Source organism: Ochlerotatus camptorhynchus, unplaced genomic scaffold (assembly GCF_037179485.1).
Source record: "Ochlerotatus camptorhynchus isolate MF236.1 unplaced genomic scaffold, CSIRO-AGI_Acam_v1.1 ptg000062l, whole genome shotgun sequence".
Taxonomy (NCBI): domain Eukaryota; kingdom Metazoa; phylum Arthropoda; class Insecta; order Diptera; family Culicidae; genus Ochlerotatus; species Ochlerotatus camptorhynchus.
In genome coordinates, this window is record NW_027040552.1 from 4,016,459 (window position 1) to 4,038,990 (window position 22,532).

A 22,532-nucleotide genomic window follows, 5' to 3' on the forward strand; every position below is an offset into this window, starting at 1 on the left:
AATTTGACATCTCCAGATATTATCGCAAGACTGCTGGTTGATCAGATATTATCATGTGAATTGTTTGAAACATAAATAGCTGATCCTTAATTTCAATAAAGGGTGCATCCATTAAGTACGCCACTCATTATATGGGGAAGGGGGGGGGGGGGGTAAAATTATGTGACAAGCAATGCATTAGGTATAGGAAAAACTTGTCAAAAGGGGGGAGGCGTGGGGTTGTTTACACTAAATGTTACGTGACGTACTTAAAGCATGCTCCTAAAGTTCTTTGGATCATTGTTCAAGATTTCAGGTTGATCAAGATGAATATCTTAATATCTTTGACTGTTTTTTTAATATTTTTTTCAAAGCTTTCAGCTTTATTATGTTAATTCTGAAGATCATAATCTGTAAAAAACGTCCAATCTTCCGATAGACCTAGCGGCATTCAGCCAAATGTCCCGGAGCCCTCAGCTCTTGGAATATAATCCGAATTTGTTTTAACCTTATAGACTTCTCGACAGTTGCGGGTAATTCCAGTTCACCGATATCTTTAAAAAATCTGACAACTTTTGCACTCTTAAACTCTTGAAACTTTTAACCGTTCAAGAATGGTCAGAAGTCTCAAAACTGCGAAAGCTGTCCAAATTACAAAAACTCAAGAAGCAACTCTTGAAATTTCAGACACATTCTGGAGCTGTCAAAAACTTCCGGAACTACGATTCTTCAAGTAATTTTTGAAATCCTGAAACTTCAAAAAATGCCGATACTTTGGCAACTTCCAGTGAAATCCCGAAAATGTTTGCAATAGTTTTGAGACTATAATGTTAATTTTCGTTGGTTCAAGGATTTTTTATCAGGAAAATTTAAGGTTTCCGGTGCTTTGAGAGTTATCTATGTACCAGAAAATTTAATAAATTTTGGATTGGCTGTAGTTCTGAGACATTTCCTCATCGAGAAGTTCCTGGTGTCACGAAGATTTCAGGCTCATCCAGCCCTAGGAACATATGCAGCTGTTATGCTTTAGTCGGGAACTAGGACTTTTAAAAAATATCGTTCATCGAAAAACGAGCCAAAATTTACCCAAAATCTACCAGAAGCTTCCGATGGAAACTGATGAACGTTTAATCTCTGTAGCAGGTTTAATGTCTTAAAATTAGAAACAGGAGATTTTTATCGATAGGGCCAATCTTTAGATCCATAGGCCAATATTAGAGTCATAGAAGATCTTCCATTTCCCATTTCCCCATTTCAAGATGAAGAGTTTGCTAACTAAACTGAATGCAATGGACTACTTTTTCTGTGAAATAACAACGAACATCATCGATAACTTCCCTAATCGACGAAAGGGGCTGTTCATAAGGAGGGTTCTGATTTCTGAGGAGCATCCCAAAGTTATACACAGCAGAACTCCAATGGTATCGAATTCTGGAAAAAGTTTAAACATTATCATTATTATTTTGTGAATTCCAGCAAAATTCTGAAGATAATCCAAAAGGATTCTTTAACACTCCGAACACGATGCCTCCGGTAAAATGTGTAACGGCACATTGGAAATGTTTGAAAAATCATTGTTCAGAAATTTATCGATATATTTTAAATCTATTGATGCCGAATGAATCTTTAAAGTCTGTAGTTTCAAATGTCACCAATAGATTTAAAATTCAACGATTGATTTTTCGAACATTGCAAATATGCTGTTACACATTTTACCGGAGGCATCGTGTTCGAAGTGTTAATGAGTTCCATGCGAAATCCAAGAGAATCGAAATTTGAGAGTACACTCCCAAAGAGTTTTTGAGAAGGGTTTCAAGAGGATTCTGCGAATAATTGAATGGACATAATGAGTAGAATTTCTAGTAAATGAGCTATGATCTGCTTTTATGAGTCACTTGCTTGTTTGCTTGAAAGTGAAGAATTGTAAACCTTCAGTATACCGAAATTCCCATTTCTGCCATTGTATTTATTTTATATCAATTTTCAACTATAGTACTAATATAGTGTAACTCTTTCTGAAGATGCAAATGAAGTACTAATTTTATTTTAAATGCATTCGTACTAAATATTGATTAGTGCATAGCTAATCAAAATGTACATCAATCCAGACATCTTCTACTTCCTTGGCATTGTCATTTCTTATGGAAGCGTCTTGCCTACCCGCAACACAAATTTATCGTACATTCAATGTAACGTTGGATTTCCTTACATCCTCTGCATATATTTCATACAACAATTGTAATGGCAGTTATTACAATGGACTGCAGCGTGCAAGCAAGTTTTCTTCCCAGAATGCATATTTTTGTATAAAATCTTTAGAGATGATTTTCTAGACACAAAGCATTTGCGGAAACAAACTAGATCCAAAAATAAACTAACATAAACAATACTAAAATAATTTAAAAGCTTTTGGCGACCACATTGCAGAATTGCTTCATATCACGCGAAACATTGCAAATTCTGCATATTTTTCATACAAATCTGTAATAGAATCTTACATTTCCCGGTTGGGTGTACTCTTAGCTTAGTGTTCTTTGAAGAATTTCAACAATTAATAATTAGGAGCTTTCTATGCCAACCAATCTATTCATTTGCATATTGTGTGCCAAGCACAATGGTTCTTCTATGTCCTAGGAAACTACAGAATTGAATTGGAATTAAATCCACCGCCTACGGATTGGTAATACCGTGCCTTTGACTAAGCTATCTAAAGCCCAGCAACACTCTTATTTATTTTTTGAAGCAATTTTTCGCACGTATGTAAATTGGGATTTCACCTCCAATTCGGCTAAACACATCATTATCCAAGCTTCAATTACATCTCAAATTTCGAACGAAGCGTCCAACGCAACGATTATGAACTTGAATTTAAACCTCCTAATAACACAACTGTACTTTTTCAATTTTCTACCAACAACCCATTCCATTGCCATTTCCCACGCATATTCCACTCCGATAATAGTCACAATTTGCCACTTTTAAATACCCTTTCCCTCCCATCATCTTCATCATCATCATCGCCGTCGTCGTCGTCGTCGTCTTCAGCACATCGAACAGTGTTCAGGCTTGGTAATTAGCACTCGGTTGTTATCAATAAATACACACGCACACACATCTGACGAGACACTAGAAGAGGGTACTTTTATTTTCGAGTGCTACGGCGCAATCATCACAAACAACCAAAGCCTTCCCCACGGCTCGTAATTTTGCGCGTGAAATCAAACCTCCTTAGGCCCTTTTTTTTGCACCGCACCGTGTTCAATCCACAACACGAGCCTATCGTCGGCACTTTGCTTCCTTCACACCTTAATCTTTACACTTTGGCCAACACACGCGCGCTTCACCATCAGCCAAGCACCGAACTGAAACCAACTTTTTTTTAATTTTCGACTTGAGGGCCCTCTTCGGAGGCTTGCAAGTGGCCGAAGATGGATAACGGAACATCCGCACGGGCACACAGCGTTTGGCACTGACCAAGCGCGAAATTTCCACGCTGCACTTACGAGACGGCTGAAGCTAGGCAGGATCAGGTTACAGACACAATCCTGGAGTCACATACGCATATGCACAAAAAGACAGCAACACGGTCGTGGAGGAGTCGCGGTCACCGGGGGTCAATAATTCAGAACTTAAACCGTAAGTAGAGTGTGGTGGGTTAAAGCAGAAACCGAAAACCGAAGCGGAAAACGAGTACAGATTTACATGCGCGATATTCCCGCTATATACTAGCACTATACTAGGAATGGCTATGGCTTAAAAACCGTTAAAACCACACTGGCGAACGTGTACGATCACTTAGAAGGTCCATATGCGACTAAGGCAAACCCTATGCGATGCGAGCGCGTGCAGTTTCTGGTTAGTCGCTCGCTCTCTCTCTCTTTATCTCTGTCCACATCCTCAAGCTCTCTCATACGCGTGTTGCCCTCGCTCACGGAGCTAAGGAGCAAAGCTTACTATGTTTATTAGCCCGCTAGCCACCACAACTTGCTTGGTTCCAATTCCAAACTACCCAAACTTCTCCCGGGTCGGGTCGTTGTCGTTGGTCAGCGCCGGCTTTCTGCGTGAGTAGCACGGTTCAAATCGTGAATCGTAGACCTTTTTCTACACATCGCATTTTGCCTGTTTTGGGCTATCTGTTTCCTGAGTTGGTTTAATTGAAAGGATGAGGGTGGATCTCGAAACAATAAATTAATACAGCTTTTCCATAGCAAAACGATATAGTGGTTTTCAGAATTTTGTAAAAAATGGGTAGGCTTGTTCCTTATCGGAAATCGGAAATCGGAGATCCACTATATCGTTTTGCTATGGACAATTATATTCTCGTTCAACACGCTTTCGATCCGTCATAAAGATGTTTTGTTAGCAGCAAAGCGTACATCTAATTGCCAGAGTGTTATTTTAAAGTATTTTCAACTCCTTATAAGACAACCTGCACATTTTCAGTTACCGTTCCGATTCAAATTTCGGACGATTCAAATTTCGGACACTTTCATTTTTAATTAAATATTACATCCATTTAGAAACAAAGTAATAATGTTAGATGATCGTGGAGGGCACTAGTCAAAAAAATTTAAAATTTACAAGACATGTGGATCATATTCGACCGAGATAATCAACTTTTAAAAGTGTCCGAAATTCGAGTTTAAGTGTCCGAAATTTGAATCGGCACGGTATATTATGTCATATGATGTCATAAATCCATGGTGATCACCAATGCCACGTCCGGAATACCCCTAGGTCATCTGGGACCGCTGATTTTCCTGATTTACTTCAACGACGTGAATATGGTAATTGAGGGACCACGAATCACTTACGCTGATGACCAACTCTCCCTTCGAATTCACTCAATTGAAGACTGTTGCTTCCTTCAACGTCAGTTGAATGCTTTTGGTCATTGGTGTATTCTGAATCATATGGAGGTTAACCCGTCCAAATGCTCGGTTATCTCTTTTTCGCGCAAGAAAGAGACTATTATGTTCAAATACGTTTTGTCAGCCAAATTAAGGCCCTAGGTGTGATTCTGGATACACAGCTCTCTTTCAAGCAGCACATCTCGTATGCCGTCGACAAAGCTTCCAGAATTCTAGAGTTTATCTTCAGGATTGCCGAAGACTTCACGGATATCTACTGCCTTAAATCGTTGTACTGCTCCTTGTCTCGCTCCATGTTAGAATACTGCTCGATTGTCTGGACTCCTCACTACAACAACGGTGTCGGAAGAGTTGAGTCTGTTCAGCGACGGTTCCTGAGATATACGCTACGTAAACTACCGTGGACGGATCCCTTGCCTAGCTACGAAAATCGTTTGCAACTGATCCATCTGGAGCTCCTGTCGGTCCGAAGAGATATAGCAAGGGCATTGCTAATTGCAGATATTTTGCAAGGACGCACCGATTACCCTGTTCTCCTTAAGCAAATTGGCATCAATGTTCAACCCAGAGCCCTACGGAATAATTCAATGCTGCGCCTGCCCATACACCGAACTAATTATAGCATGTTCAATGCAATCGGTGGTTTACAGAAATTCTTCAATAGGGTCTCCTCACTGTTTGACTTTGACCTGACTCGCCATCACCGTTATTAACATTGTTCAGCACACGGTTGCTAGCTCTTTAACTCTTAACGTACCTCCAGAACATCGATGGGTTTTTCATTTAGGTTTGATTCCAGTTGGTGCATTCAACTTATAAGCTTGCAGTGAGCAGTTCATTATAGGATGATTCCATGAGGCGAGGCAAATCTCTGTTCTCATTGGCTTCCTGTTGTCCCCTAAAGTACAACGGTGGCGAGGAACATTTGGGTGAAGAATCTCATACAGCTTGTCATGAAACAAGAGCACCTTTTTCGTTCGTGTGGAAAATGTTGCCAGTCGACCGCGGCGTTAAGTGAATCAAAGTTGCAGTGCCTGAAATCCAGCTAATTCCAAGGGGCTCGGTGGCCTTGTGGCAACCGATTTTGTTTATTGTGCAGAAGATCGTGGATTTTATCACAGATCTCTTTGCATTACTGAGTTGATAGGTTTGCCTAATTCGCATAAAATTTTATTAATATTATTCATGTAACGTAAATATTATTCATGTGAATTTCGATAGCCAATACGATATTATTCATTTTTATTTATTTATTCAGGATTCGCTTCTAGCGATATACGGTCGAAGCTCGGCACATCGCATCTTTAGTTAGACGCTACTCTCGACCCCACGCTTCTGCGTCAAGAGTCCCGGTTTGAGGGGAAAACCGGAAGGGAACAAACCGTATTGACAGAGCGGCCATTTCGCCATTCCCGCCACACGCAGTAAACATGTGTAAAACCATTGATGCTCCCCAACGTCGTCTGCACCGTCGATGCATTTCGACGCGAGTTCAGAACCAGTTTCGAGACCAACCATCGACTGGGAATCTTCGCAGCATCATCGTCGATCGCCGCATTTCGTTCGATAACCGCAATACCGCCGCAAACCAGCCGATATCTGCTTTGCCGACCAATTCATCGGGCAGCTGTTTCGGTACCGTGAGTAAACCAAACAATTAATCAAACCATGCACATGTGTTAACTACACCACACACAAACCACGAAAGAAGAGCTCGATGAGCGAAAAAAGTTAGCGATCACTAGAATAAATCCGCACACAGTAGAAAAAACTAGAGAAGAAGAAACACGAATATGAAAAGCTAGGTTATAAAATTAAATAAACATAATTAAATGTTTTAAAGTAGTTTACCCCAATAAATGTTTATTCGTTTCAGTGTTCGGAAAATCATTCTCAAATCTCATTCATTGAGTCTCTTTGCGAGAATAAACTCACGTGCGAATGTGGCAAACAAAATTCACGCTTGAGATTCTCATGCATACTCACGCACTCACAACCAAAACCACTCAAACGTCAATTGATACCATGGTTATGCATGTTTTGTTAGTTTTCCAACCCCTGATGCACAAACAATAGTAATAACAATAAATAACACCAAAATATAAATAAATGAATTTTTTAACCTGAAAACTCATCGTTGAACTCATAGGCGCATAAACTCGTGCATGAGTTTTTTCCAAACATTGATTCGTTAAAAGATAAAGTTTTCCATGTAAATTAATTTATGGTTTCGAGAGTTCTCACATTTCACGTCGTTCTACATTTTTGTTTTTGTGTTCTTTTACGCAAGGTTAGACTGCCTGGGAAATCAGTCTCTCCACTCGCGTGTCTCGATGGGCGGGGATTTTTGGATAAGTGAGTTCCTCCGGTTATGGTACTGGTGAGTGGCGTTTTTCATGAGTAGGTAGAACGACCGGCAGCATCAACCATTCTCTTGTCGCGATTGAGGTTACCTCTACTTGTGGTGAATCTCGATCCATCATAAGATTTGAGACCTATGTTTCGTTCTCAATTTAAATTGTTGGTTCTGATTGAAACAAACCCGCCCTGAGGTCGGGTTTCTAACCGGCCAAACAAGACTCGACGGTTACGACATTACTATTTACGGATGAAAAGAGAAGAGGCGTCAACAACAACAGATCGATTAAGGAAACTTTACGCGGCCTAACCGACAAACCTTCGGAGGACAACATAGGTACAGAGAAATATGACACAACAGACCAAGACGGGAAACCCAAGGACCCGAATAAGACTGGAGCAAAACCTTAACTAAATCACCGACACGACCAATCCACAACAAGAAGGATTCGAAGGGGAAAGACAAACAGCCAACCTTCGAAGAGTTGCACCAATATATTGTGGACCTTAAGAACACACTGCAGCGACTGAAGATTCTGAGAGCCAAGGACGACCAAAAGAACACGAGTAAGGATCGTAGGATGACAGAACGAACGAAACCAGCCAATAGGCTATCAGCTAATGAAAAGTCACAAACCACAGATTCCGACAGCAGTGAGTAGGATAGAAGGAGGCATAGTGGCAAAGGACAAGGAAGAAGTAGTAAACTCAATAAGGGACGTAGATCGTATTCAGACGAATCCGACCGTGGGATCGACGAACGGCAGTGTGACTGACATCGTAACAGAAGGCAGGCCAACGATCGACGAAGCAACGAGGGTAGTAGTCCCAGTAACGATAGAACCAGTGGATCGGACAGATACCGTGGAAGAAAGAGCAGTGATTTTCGACAGTTTCAAAGGATTGAGCACTGGAAGCTCTCCTTTTCCGGAGACAACAGAGCTGTCTCGGTAGAATTTTTTTTTGTATAAACGGAACGTGAACGAGTTTCAGAGCGGAGTCTATTAAGAGATATTCACCTGATCTTGAAAGGACAAGCCTCGGATTGGTTCTTCACATACGTTGATGAGTTCGAGGATTGGAATGACTTTGAAAAGAGGATTCGATTTCGGTTTGGGAATCCAAATCATGATCAAGGGATTCATGAACGGAAACAAAACAGGAACGAATTTTTTAACGCTTTTGTGTCGGAGATAGCGCGACTGCACAAGATGCTTTCAAAACCACTGTCAAGGCGGCGAAAGTTCGAGGTGGTTTGGGACAAAATGCGGCCACACTACCGTTCAAAAATCTCCATAGTTCGAGTTCGAGAGTTGGATCACTTGATCAGTTTGAACCACAGAATCGACGCGGCGGACTCTAGTTTTCAACAACAACTTGATTGCAAAAACACGGAGTCACAGAATCAGCGAAACGTACATCAAATCGAACGCGCGTCATCAGAATACGAAAGTGAGGAACCTGAAGTAGTGGACGCGATAGAGGCTAGGACTAACTACAGAGATCGAAGACCTAGCCCGAGAAATCAACCAACAATATTGAGGACAGCACCAGCGAATCAACAGCAGACGACACTGGCATCACTAAACGTATGCTGGAATTGCAGGAAAGCTGGTCACAATTGGTGAGACTGCAAGGAATCTTCTGCGACGGATGCGGCGAACTAGGTCGCACAAGCCGCCGAAGGAGTGACCAGAACCAGGGAAACCAGTAAGGGGATGTACGCTGGGCGACCCGCACATTCCGAAGGACGACAAGGTTCCCGAAGAATCAAACTTCGATCCAATTGACCGCATACACACCATTAACATTCAAACTAGAAGATGTCCCTAGCTCAACGTAACAGTATTTAATACAGAACTTGCAGCTCTTCTGGACTCAGGGGCCGGAATAAATGTCTCTCAAGCTGTCAGAGAAGTATGGATTGAAACTTCAGCCAACTCGATTGAGAGTCTGTACAGCCGACAACACAAATGTTTGGGGTACCTACCTGAATATACCATATACCTACAAAGGTAGTATAAGGGTAGTGCCAACAGTAGTTGTTCCGAAAATCGCGAAACCTATACTAGGCTATAATTTCTGGCGAAGCTTTGGCATTACACCAATGGCTGACTTAGGTCATGAACCCAGAACAAGTAGGTCAGTTCTGTGATGCGGATGAGATCATCGCTTTCACTCTGGAACCTGTAGGAGAAATTCCAAAAATTCCAATAACGGGGAACGACACAACGTTGGACGTTCCAACTTTTGACATTCCAGAGGAGGCACAAGTACCTACGGTGGATACAGTGGAGGTGGAGCACGATTTGTCGGATAGAGAGCAACAGGAATTAGTGCAGGTGAAGAAAGGTTTTGAATACACCTACAGCAAGAAATTGGGACGGACACATTTGATAGAGCACGAGATCGTACTTAAGGAAGGATCTAAACCGAAAAACCAGGTAATGTACCGATGCGCACCTGCAATTCAAAAGGAGATCGATGCTGAAATCCAAAGGTTCAAAGACATGGATGTCATTGAGGAATGCTATAGCTAGTGGACAAACCCGGTACGGAAATGAAATGGCAAAATTAGGGTTTGTTTGGATTCCCGTCGGATAAACAGCATGGCCGTGAAGGATAGCTACCAGAAATATGCTTGAGATATTCCAGAGATTAGAAAATGCGAAGTACTTTTCGATCATCGATTTGAAGGATGCGTGCTTCCAAATTCCGCTAAAGGAAGAAAACAGAAATTATACGGCATTGGGCACCACCAGAGGACTTTTTAGGTCCAAGGTTTTACCGTTCGGAGTCACCAATGCACTCTTCACCATGTGCAGGTTAATGGATAATGTTATTGGCTTTGACCTGATGCCGTCGGTTTTCGTGCACCTAGACGACATCGTGATTGCGTCTAGAACTTTGAAGGAGCATTTTCGTCTGTTGAAAATTGTAGCTGATAGACTGAGGAATCGAACCTTGGACTTTACCACGAGTCTCACAAAACAGTGAACGTATCCAGTGGCGGTAAAAATGAATTTTGGAAGGCAGCTTGTATGCAAGCGTTTCGTTTTTATGCAGATTCACAATACGTTTCATTTGTAATAGTGATTTCAGTTTAGCTTAAGTTTACGTGTAATTATTCCACAAAATGAATAAATGTACAGGGTGAAAGGTAATTCCTGTCAGTGTTTTTTTTAGCAATTGTATTATGAAATGGGTTAATCATCTACATGTCTGCATATTTTTCTTTTAAAGTGTGTTCACATGTCAACACGGCATGCAAGTTTGTTTTGAATTTTCATTAGTTTGATACTCGTGATAATCATGGACGCGAAAAGGGAACTCGTGATAAGTCTGTTTTTGAAGCATCATAGACCGTGTTCTATTTTGAAGACGCTTAAAACCAGTCGGAATAAACGAAAGATTCATCTTTCGCACCATTAAACGGTACAATGAAACCAGCAAAATGATCGGGTATATGCTGCATATTTTGCTGATATTCCTCGTGACAAACTAGCTGTTCAAAGGTTCCAGAATGTTTCCAAGGGTTTGGGGATGTTTCTCCAAAACATTGAAAACTCCATTGCTGTTCATTGAACCTGGTGTTAAAATCAACAGTAAATATTACATCGATAATGTTTCGAAGAACCACTTGCTTCCCTTCGCCCAAAAACATTATAAGACTCTGCACCGTCCTATCAGGCAAAAGTAACACAGGCTTGGTGTGAGGCCAATTTCCCGGATTTCATTTCGTCGAAAGAGTAGCATGCCTCCTCACCCGATTTGAATCCTCTCGACTTCTTTGCATGAGGCTACATATTAGGCGAACTAGGGAATACCAAGGGACTAACCGTGGAAACTTTTAAGCAACGTTTGGTGAAAATATGGGACGAAATGCCTCAAGATATCGTGCGTGCCAGCTGTAACGATTTTCAAAAACGGATGCGGCTCATAATTAAAGGAAAGGGAGAAAGATTTGAATTGAACTTAGTTAAGACAAATGTTATAGATACACGAAATAGGAAATACACTGAAAATTAAATTTCACATCATCTTCTCATTTTTAATTCTTTCCTTTATTTAACGTCGGTCTCTGTTCCGCAATTTAGTGCCAATCACCGACGGACATCGATTGCCATCCATTGACGGCTATCGAATGTGCAGAAAGGCAGCTTCCACACCTGCGTAGGATATCGCACCCATTCAACACACATGGGCCGGGACCAACGGCTTTACTTCCCTTCCGAAGGAAGACGTGACCAGAGATTTTTATCCCTCAGAGAAATCCCACCGACCTCGGCTAGGATTGAACCCAGACCCTTTGGGGTGAGAAAGCAGTCAAGCTTACCACTACACCACCGGCGCCGGCAAACATCTTCTCATTTTTATGACCATATACTTTACTGACAGGAATTACCTTTCACCCTGTAATTGGTAAATATATAACGTGAACGATAATTAATATGGAAATGCAAAAATATATGGCAAAACAAATTATAAACTCAAAATAATACTTTGAGATTCTTAAATTATATTTACATAAAAGTGACCATGCTACAATCTAATCTAATACAAACGCAGCCAGTACGAGAAAGCATCCTGGAAAATGATTAGTTTAGATGAGGTCTAATCATTTTTCTATTCTGTCTAATTGATGTTTACAGCATATCTGAGATACACACTTAGAAATACCTAATATTACACGTGACGGAATCCATCTTTGACATAAAGGATGAGACGTAAAAAAACATGTCATGTAAAACTATGTGCTCTGAGTCTGAAAAGGTCGAAAGTACGTTTGATTGAGCTGAATTTTGCATCTATTATGACTCAATTTTCTGTCAAAATTGACGCTCGTATATGTCAGTCTCAAAACACCTAAATTTACATTAATTTTTATAAGTGTGTATGATATAAACAACAATACGGCCAGGCCTACTGCGTTGTATTTGCGCAAAGATGATTCTTGGAAATTAATGGGAACATTTCTTGAATCTACAGGGGTGGAAGGATGCGTGGACATACCGTACCAAACGCTCCGAGTTACTATGTGTAGTTGTGTGTAATGTGTAAATATTTGTACAATATTGAAGAATCATAAAATAATGCAATGGAAGGATCTTACCGATTTTTTTTTCCTATGTTGGTAATGATTCTTTTGCGCTTAAAAGTTTCATGGGATGCATACGCTCCTTGTTTATCATGGGGTTTGGGATGCAGTTCCTCGTCCTTGCTCGTGGTTATGTTTAGTGATGTGATAGAGATCATGTCTGTCACTAGAAACTACTATGCCTGGTTGATCCACCAGCCTTGCATCGAGCTGGAACCGCAAGCAAGCAAACCAATTGCATCCTCGCTCGAATCCATTGTTGTGAGTGGTTCCGATAGATACGCGCCCACTTTGACTTGCAGGCAGCAACACTTTGCAGGAGAAAATTTGCACGTTCGATTGTAACCTACTTCCACTGGATATCACCGTTACCTCCTGGACTTATTTTGTAACTTCCGGCTTCCGAATCGTTATGCACTTGTAACTAAACCCAAACGGACACGATTCAACAGCGTACATTAGAAAATTCAGCGGAGATCTGCTCTTTCGATCCTATTTTTTTAAATAACCAAACACAGCACTAATAAAAACACGCGAAATTATTAAAAAAAAAAAAGGTTTCAGGTGTCCAAAATGCACCAGCTAAAGGACTTATTGCACTAAATTTTCAATAAACATCTCGAAAAATAAAGCAGCAGCAAATTCAAAACGTCAGTTTTAATGCACGAAGTTACATAAAAGTGACCATGCTACAGTGCTATTACACTGATTCTGATCAATAACGGAGTAACAACCATTGATCTGGGCAGTCAGTCTAAACTAATCTAAGCTAAAGCAGGTTGCTAATAAATAATAATTTTAAAAATTATTTAAAGACAATTTGACAAGAACCACCCTAGCCATGCTAAGCTTTGAATTCATATTTTGCATCCTCTACTTCTCTCTTCTCATTTTTGGGGCCCTGGCCGTTTTGATTCTCTCACAGTTCAACCGATGCACGCAGCGGGTGTTGATACCTATCACCTATCTATCTTTCCCGGCGGGGGGAGCAGGACGACGCCGTTGCTAGTCCGTCGCGCCGTGCCATCACCGATTTCGTCCGCATGCTGAGCCGGATCGCTTATATTCGCTACGCTAAGCAATAAATTTCGCATCTTCAAGCCAACACGACCGACGACGGCTTTGGCTTAGCTCGCTGAGGAGAGAGCAAAGAGAGTGCGTAATTGCGGAGAGCATCATCTGTGCTGCGAAGTAAACAAGTTACATAGCTGGTGCTGGCGGTCGTTGGTCACCCCGACGACCGGAGGAGATGCTTCTTCTCGAGGTGATTCGAGGAACCAAACGAAGGACCAGAGCAAAAAGAAACCAACGAGAACACACGTAGACGTAGGTCTGTAAACGATCATACTCATGCATGCGTACGATCATCGTACGGTGGTTAATTTTTTGTTTCTGGGGAAGAAAACATCCATTTGATTTGACAGCGACAACAAAAAAAGTGAGGATAAGAAGAAGATTGAGGATTAGGATCGGAAATGAATGAAGAAAGAGTGGAGTAAGTACTTGAAGAATAAAACTGTCTTTAGAAGAGGGTGTTCGGGTGCAAGTTGAAAAGTTAATATTTGGGTGGCACAGCGGCGTCTCGAACTCAGCACGATCAAAGTGTGCTTGGGTAGGAACCGCGCGAGCTCACGGAACCAAACCAGCAAAATAAGCAAAAAGTGAGCAATTTAGGTTGCAAAACAGCATCCTTTGTTCCGCTTGAACGCAGCGGTAGAAGTAGCAGCTGCACTGTAAACAAAGTATACACCGAAACGTGTCATCTTTGATTTGAGAGAGATCTTCTCAGTTTTCGTCGTCGTCGCCACATTGCCGTTGCTTTGTCGTCGAGGGCAAATGTAGGTGAGTAGTAGATTTTTTGCTCGTTATGGCCATCATGTATCCACGATCTGTTGAGTTTCGTTCCCAGAAAAAGTAAAGTGGAAGAGAGGAAGCATTTTTGCATGCATATGCACTTTACTGCGCCATTGCCGAGGCCATTTCGCTTGGAATGGGATGAGGAAGCTTAGAGGGGCAAGGATGACGACAACAACAGTTGGCGTGAAATATTTCACCGAGAGAGGAACGAACGACGGAACGATGACATTTGAGCAGGAGCACGAGTTAATGGCAAATTTAGTCGTTAGTCAAGATGCACCACGGCAAAAAGAGCGGAATAAGCGACAGTCGGAAACATATAAATAATGGCCAACTTGATTTGATCGAATCACAACAAATTACGGAACAAGATTCCCATCGGCTCCGCGGTGAATGATTTGCCATTTAGTATTTAGGTGAAACGGCTTTTTATTTTTCAGTTTCTCTTTGGCGTGTACTTGCTCAAGTACTGCTGCTGCTTCTTGTTGTTCCTCTTCGGAACTAGTACGACGATATGGTGTGATTTTAATCTCAAATCCGTGGTTTGCGTCTGTTGCAACCAACACCCGGAGCTAAATGCTGTCGGTCCATCGTCTTCGTCGTCGTCGGACTCTGTAATCAGGTACCTTGGTTCCTACGCCTAGGCATCACAGGTAGTTCCTCGACACGTGAGACGGTTGACCAATGAGCTTTCTTCTCGCTGCTGTGTTTCTGACGCCAATGGCGCTCGTTGTCGTTGGTAATTGCGCAAACATGACGCCCCTCGGACCTGAGTGGGTGGCTAATTCGTACTTGTTGCGGAATTGCTCCGTAACAACGGATTCCTATCGGGGCTTTCATGCGGAGCTGATATTTGACGTATAACCCGAATAAAAACAGTTGATTAACATTGGAAAGTGATACATTTTTTTAAGAGTAAGAGGTGTTACTGATTTACAATGACAGCATCTTATCACCGTCAATCTAGTACTTCACCAAATGTAAAATTAAGATGTTTTTGCATAGATGGTGGAAACGCGTCACAATTTAACACACCCATTTGTTTCTCAAATCGAGGGCGTGCCATTTCACACTTCTAATTGTTATTGCATCCACATTCCGAATTGGCCAAACCGAATGCAACACGTAGGCAAACCATTACCATTTACCTCCAAATCCCATGGATTTTCGCGTTCGCATTCGACACCAGCACCACCGCCTGTGCCGCCGCAAATCTCTTCCAGATGCAAGCGGGTAATAATTTTAGAAATTCCTGTTCTTCCGCCGCGTTCGTCCCCCCTAGCTCCGAATCGGAATCCGACACAACACACATTAGGCCTACAACCTCCGCGTAGATATACCTACCTACATAGAGGGGCTAAGGCTAAGTGGGGATAGACTCTGTTGCGCAGCGAAATTCCTGAAACGCCATCTATCAGCGCGAATTAACATGTCGCCAGAAGCGGCAAGCAGCGAGGGAAGGGGCTTTGTGGTGCGGGCCGCGGTCTGGAAATTGCACTCTCTGGAAAGCCTTGACATAAATCAAAGTCTGGTGTTATGGGAGCTGCGCCTGGTTGGCACTGAAGTAACGATTGAGAATAGGTATAAGGTACTTGCAGGGCGAGCTTACTTTGGCTATTCGCCATTTGGAAGGGTTCCGTTGTGTGGATTTACGTAGATGGACGGGTGACATTTGAGTGCCGTGTGAACTATGAGGGCTCAGCGAAGTAACATGTCAAAGAACATTAGAATCAGCTGGGTGCAGAGGCCTCTCCTGCTCGCGAATAATGACGATGACTAAGCTAGTTTTCATAGCAAAAGTTTTTGAGGACTGCAGGGATGGGAGTGGTGCGATCAGAGTACACAAAGTAGTTGACGTGTCAAGCCTCTAGGGCAGCGGTTCTCAATCTATGGAAAACTGGAAAATGGACCTACTGGTTGCTCTTAGGTGGATCGTCAAATTTTCGGAAATCTAAATTTTATTTTACTGTCGGCCATTTACTGTCCAGATCGTAAGAAGTTTTTTATGTTTCAGATCTCGAATGTCTTGCACTAATTTTGTCAAATCTGGCAGCACTGTTGGAATGCGCCTGTGGCCTTGACCAGCAAACTTCAACGGCTTCCTTATTGGTTGTAACATTTTATTTTAAACAGGATTGGAATTTGAGAAGAGCTCGGCAAGCTTGGCGGCTGCCACTTTTGCTTACTGAGTAGAATATCGTGGGTTTACTCCTAAGCTCCTCCAAAACAAAACAATTATTATGGTCACATCGCCTGCTTAAGCGAATCCTGGTCCATCTCCTACCAACTATCCAACTTTGTAGCCTCTATGTGGGCGTTGGTGAGTCGCTGGCCTCCAGTTAAGTAGATGTTACAGCAACAATATCGTTCCTTCCCCCCTAACGGAGAAGATGGGTGTGGCCGGTAATGGTAATTGTCATGCTTTATCTGCTCTGAACTTTGATTGTAAATCTATTCACTCCCAAATAATTTTCCTCAAGCAATCAGAATAAGAACGTTAAAGTTTATACATGACAGGTGCCAGTATGCAATCTACGAATTACTCCGTTACAAACGCAACGCATCGCAACGCAATGCAATTTTAGCTTCAATACACTAGCAATTTACTATTTTGCGTTTTGTTCCACTGTATCCTACTTACGTATTAAAACCTGATCATATTCACAATAGGAAGTTAAGTTTCATGTGCATTAACAGTTGGCCGAGTCGGTCGCATTGGATCTGTTTCTGCAGCGTCGTTTCCTCGAGAGAAGAAGAACAGATTACAATCAAAAAGATGCCAGCTAACAAATCTTGGTCTTAGGTCAACGTGAACATCAGTGACAAGCGGGCGGAGTGCAAACACAAAGGTAGAAGAATAAATGAATGGAAAATTCACTATCAAAGTCAGTGTTGGGAAATATCAAAATATCAAATCTCTCTGTGGTAGATAGAGTTGGTGTGGAATAATAATAATAATAATAAATAAATGCTTGTCCGTCAAGTACTTCAATTCGGTGTTAGCTCGTGCGCTCGAGCTGCTCGGAAAGTTCGTTGCGATAGTGTTCACATTCTCTCTTTCGCGATGGAGTAGGCTGTGCGTGTGATCGAACCTGACTTTTGTTTTTTTCCGTGGAGTTTTTTTTTTTAATCTATAATCGGTTGCTGATCTGGCCAAAACCAGGCCCAGGAGACCATTTCTAGTTCCTCAGTCCCTATTATTAGCCGCTGAGAAGCTGTTCCGAAGCCAAGTAGAACCTCCACGAGGCGTCCCATCATTCGTCCCATCATTAGTTCCACCATTCGTTGTGTCACAGCGTTGAATCTGACTATTGACCACGAAAAGGCTATCGACTACATACATCCGACCATTTATTTATCTCAAATCGAAGGAATACATTCCGCGCTACTACCATAAACCGGACTAGTTCATGTTGATCTTCGTCAAGCTGCGTCTACAATTTGGACTTCTACATCAACACATGTCAGGCAGCCTTGAGGTTCAATTGGCTAAACTTGGTGAGTTCGTTCCATTTTGTAAATTTTTATCTTTTCAAACCAGTAACGTTGGGAGATCCCCTTTTTGTGGTGCGTTACTGGTATAAGATCTACCAACGAACCCTAGTCGTGAGAACTTCAAACTAGGGAATCAGGATTTTCCAGTAATCAAAGGATTACATTTTAGTGCTTGTTACTCTTTATGACTTTTGAATAGTGACAAGACTCGGGTAGTAATCACCGCCGTTATGCATTTCTATATTGTATATTCCAAATAAAAAAATATTGTTTATGTTCACAGAGTTTACGTACTTCTTTTCCCTTTGTCCTTCTCCTTTTCCTTTCCCTTTTCACTTTTCAAAAAGCGAGTAATGGCGCTATAGCCATAAGTCATAAAAGGCTAGGACAAGAGTTAGTACTCATGTCCCAAGCGTCAAGAGAAAATGAAGCATCACTTAACTTTTCTAGCTTTGATGCTTCCAACAAGCAACCAATCATATAATTACCAAAATCGGAACGTACGGTACGAAATGACCACGTTTCATCAATTTATTGGATTCTGAAGCATCGTGTTTAAATCGTAGATCTAAACAGGCCCGATGTTTTCTGAATCATCTTGCCCCTTAAATGTTGCACAGTAGGCATGGCCGTTCTATATGTATGACGCATCTTCGATGTGAAACATGAATCAAATAGACAAGAAAATTAATGAGGTAGGGGAAATGTCTCTAATCTTGGCCTATGGATCTAAGATTGGGCCCATCGCTAAAAATCTGCTATTTATCAATCTTATCTAGATGAACGCGTTATTGGGACGTTACTAATGGATATTTTTTGTTGCTATTGAAAATTTAGTCGATTGCTGAATTTATGTATGGGCCCAAATTAGGGACACTTAGGCCGACATTACCTGCATTTCCCCTGTATCCATCATTTTCCAGGATGCTTTCAAGAACTGGCTGTGTTGGTGTTAGATTAGATTAGATTAGATTAGATTAGATTAGATTAGATTAGATTAGATTAGATTAGATTAGATTAGATTAGATTAGATTAGATTAGATTAGATTAGATTAGATTAGATTAGATTAGATTAGATTAGATTAGATTAGATTAGATTAGATAGTGTTCGCGTTCTCTCTTTCGCGGTGTTTGTTTGTGTGTGCCCCAAAATGGGGAAACATAGCTCGCGAAGCCCGGTGCAGGACAAGAACCCCGGTGAAGGAAGCTCGGGAGTACCTACACCCAACAGGTATGCTGTTCTCCCCATGGATGGGAATATGCAACCAGCTGTGACGGAAAAACGAGAAAGAAGAATCGGGCCAGTCCAATGGCACAATTGTTCACGACGATGCTGCCGACATGAGCACGGTAAGAGTGAAGCTACCTCCGCTGGCTTGGTCATCGCCGACCTAAGGACTTCCAAGGTGGAATTCATCACCCACGACATTCCCGATGTTTATCGAAGCTGAAATCAGAGACCGGTACAAGCTGGCCCCAAGTGCCGTCTATCGAATGACAAGGAAGGACGAGAATGTGAAGGCGTATCCGGATTGCCTTTTCCTGGCACACTTGCAGAAGGGAACGGTGACGCTCAACGCGCTGAAAGCCATTCGCTTCATCAATTCCGTCATCGTCCGCTGGGAGCCATATCGTGGCGGCCATTGCGATGTGACTCAGTGTCAACGGTGTCTGAACTTTGGACATGGCACCCGAAACTGCAACATTAAGCCACGCTGTGGCAATTGCGCTCAAAACCACGCCACCTCCGAATGTGCTGCGGATGAAGCTGTGGCGTCCAAATGTGCCAACACTGGTGGTGCTCACCAAGGATCCGACAACCAGTGCCCTAAACGCGAGGATTTCAAGCGCGTCCGAAAACAGGCGTCCACCAACAATCAACCAGGACGAAGGAAGGATAAGGCCCCGGATTTCAGGGAGCATCTTCATGGACAAACGAATTCCACCTCAAGCAGCGTCTGGATCTTCTGCAGGACAAAGCTCTCTATCTCCCCCTGGATTCTGGAAACAACCAACAGCTCAAACAAATAATGACAATCTGTTCTCAGCGGATGAACTGATGGAAATTTTCATTAACATGGCCAGTACTCTTCGTAAGTGCCTCGGTAAGTTCATCATCCAGTATGGTATCTAAACCGCTAACTATCGCTACCTTGAACGCTTGCTCTGTAAGAGCAAAACAGATTGAGCTTGCTTTTGGTTGCCTGACAGTGTACCGCCAACAACGGACTAGGAATCCAATTCAAGAACGACCTGACCACCATCACCCATACTAGCTCCCGATTCATCGTAAGGGGCGACCTGAATGCCCGCCATGAAGCTTGGAGGAACTACCAGCGGAACCGGAACGGATGTCTATTGTTTGACCACGCACAACCTGGACTGCACATTGTGCAGTTTTCGGACGAACCAACTTCCATCTATTTGGTGGAAAATCCACCCTGAACTTTTATCCTGTCGAACATCGGACTATTCAAGCCGGAGAAGCACAACGATCTCAGCTCCGACCACCAACCAGTGGTGACTGAAGTCGTTGTCAACATGGTTCCTGCTAGAAACTGCCTGCGTAAAGACTACCACCATGTCAACTGTGTGCAGTACGGACCAATGATGGGCAGCAACATCGATGAAAATCCAATGCTAGACACCATAGATGACATCGACTGGGCATTGGAAGGACACTAGCAGGCCATATCCTGACGAGGCATGTGTATTGATTCCCACACCCAATTACTGATTCGGTTGAGAAATGTTCGTAGACGCCAATTTCAGAGGGCTGGAGATCTGGGCAAAAAAACGTGAAATTGCCAATCTGGACAGGCAGATTGCTTCCAGAATGGACTCACTCCGAAATGAAAGACGACGGCTCCAGACCATTCTGGAAGGTAGCCAAGGTCCTGAAAACTCATCCCAAACCCGTTCCACTTCTCAGAGTCGAAAATGATGATGATCGGCTTTTAATTACCCCACAGGAGAAAGCAAATGCGATCGGCGAGCATGTAGCTTCATTGCATTTGCTTGCCTCGAAAATCCAAAGTCCGCTCGAAGATCAAGTTGCGCAATGCGTTCAAAACCTAGATGCCTCCCCTTGTGTCGTGCCTCCGGCGGAAATGATTACAGTACATTAGATTTGCTCCGCTCTGAAATTTACCAAGAACATGAAGGCTCCTGGGTTTGACGGTATATTCAACTTGATCTTGAAGAGACTGCACTTTTATGGTGACCGCTATCTTCAACAGATCCTTGGAACTGCACTACTTTCCAAGCATCTGGAAAGTAGCAAAAATCATACCTATCCGCAAACCCGGTAAGGATCCAACAGCCTCCTTTCGGCACTGAGCAAATTGTTCGAGAAACTCATTCTCAATCGTTTGTTCAAGTTTGTCGAGGAAAACAACATTCTCCTTCCGGAACAGTTTGGGTTCAGAACGGGTGATGAATAACATCCGAAGTAAGAAAGCTGTATCCAAGTCCACAGCCATGGCCTTGTTAGACGTTGAAAAGGCGTTTGACAATGTTTGGCATGACGGACTTGTGTACAAGCTTTGTAACTTCAACTTCCCATTACATCTGGTAATCACCCGTAACTACCTTCAGCAAAGGTCGTTTAAGGTATCGTTGAATGGTTGTCTTTTTGACATGTTTTCCATCCCAGCAGGAGTTCCGAAAGGCAGTCTTTTCGGCCCATTGATTTACAGCATTTACACTTCCGACATTCCTCCCCTCGGAGACGGTTGCGTGTTGTTCCTGTTCGCAGATGATACCGCAATAGCCGTCAAAGGAAGGATGTTGCATGCAATATATGAAATATTTCATTGAATGTCTTATAGCTTTACATGAGCTAAAATGTAAACTTGTATGATGAAATGGCTCTAATGATGGCCTATGGATCTAAGATTGGGCCCACCGCTAAAAATCTGCTATTTATCAATTTTATCTAGATGAACGCGCCATTGGGACGGTACTAATGGATAGCTTTGGTCACTATTGACAATTTAGTCGATTGGTGCATTTATGTATGGGCCTAAATTGGGGGCATTTAGGCCGACATTACATCTAGTTCTCCTATATGTGCATTATATTGAATAAAATTTTCACTATCTTTCCGAAATATTTTCTTCTCTCTGACTTTTTCTGATTTTGTAAAGCACGCCAGCCACTGTCCACTTCTCCTTTTTATCTTTTTGTTGCCTCGTTGAGAATCTTTGGGCACCTCTTCCTCTCCTGGCGTATCCTTATATTTCTTTTCCGTACGCAAATTCGTGGGCCGTTCGGCTTCTTCTCCACTACAGCCAACCACGGCTCCTTCGTAGACATTTTCAGTGCATTTTCGGCTTTTGTCCTCCAGGCTTTTTGTTCCTGTTCTGCCGATCCTACTTGATTTGATTCCTGTCAAAAGTTTTCTGATCTTATGATGCGCAGTGTGTTTCTTCCAGTTAAATCTTCTTCTTGACCTCCATTATTATGGTTCTTCCAAACTGCAGTTGTTGCTGTTCGTCTTGAGGTTAGCTATTGCTAGATATCTGGGTGAATATCTGGCTTAACACCAGAGCTAGCTGCTCTCCTTAGAGTTCTTTCTGGTCTCATTCGGACATGCTTTAATTTATTTTTAATAGGGGGCTGTTCGGAAACTAAGTAGATTGTTTTTGAGAGGGTCTAGACCCCCTCCCTCCTCCTGCGTAGACAGTCATCGAGGATAGGTCACAACCCCTTTATTCTGTGACTTTATGAGTGAATTACCCATAAACATATTGCGAATGATCCATAGAACGTTCAACAATGAACCATAAATCACTAAAAAATATAGGAATGATAAAAAAAATGAATTGAATCCACCACCAATTCATGCCTTAGTAAGCAAAATCGGTCGCTGC

General features: G+C 42.3%; 1 protein-coding gene across 8 annotated transcripts in view; it reads right to left on the reverse strand.

Moving 5' to 3' along the window:
- Positions 1-22,532, reverse strand: part of by (blistery) — an 854,610-nt gene that overhangs the window by 335,241 nt on the left and 496,837 nt on the right. For 2 of the 8 annotated variants that reach the window (XM_065239779.1, XM_065239777.1), the window contains exon 1: positions 3,483-3,781. The exons of the other annotated variants lie outside the window; for them this stretch is intronic. The gene's annotated coding sequence lies outside the window, so the exon portion shown is untranslated. Of the gene's footprint in view, positions 1-3,482; positions 3,782-22,532 lie in introns of those variants that run through there. 8 annotated transcript variants of the gene reach the window in all.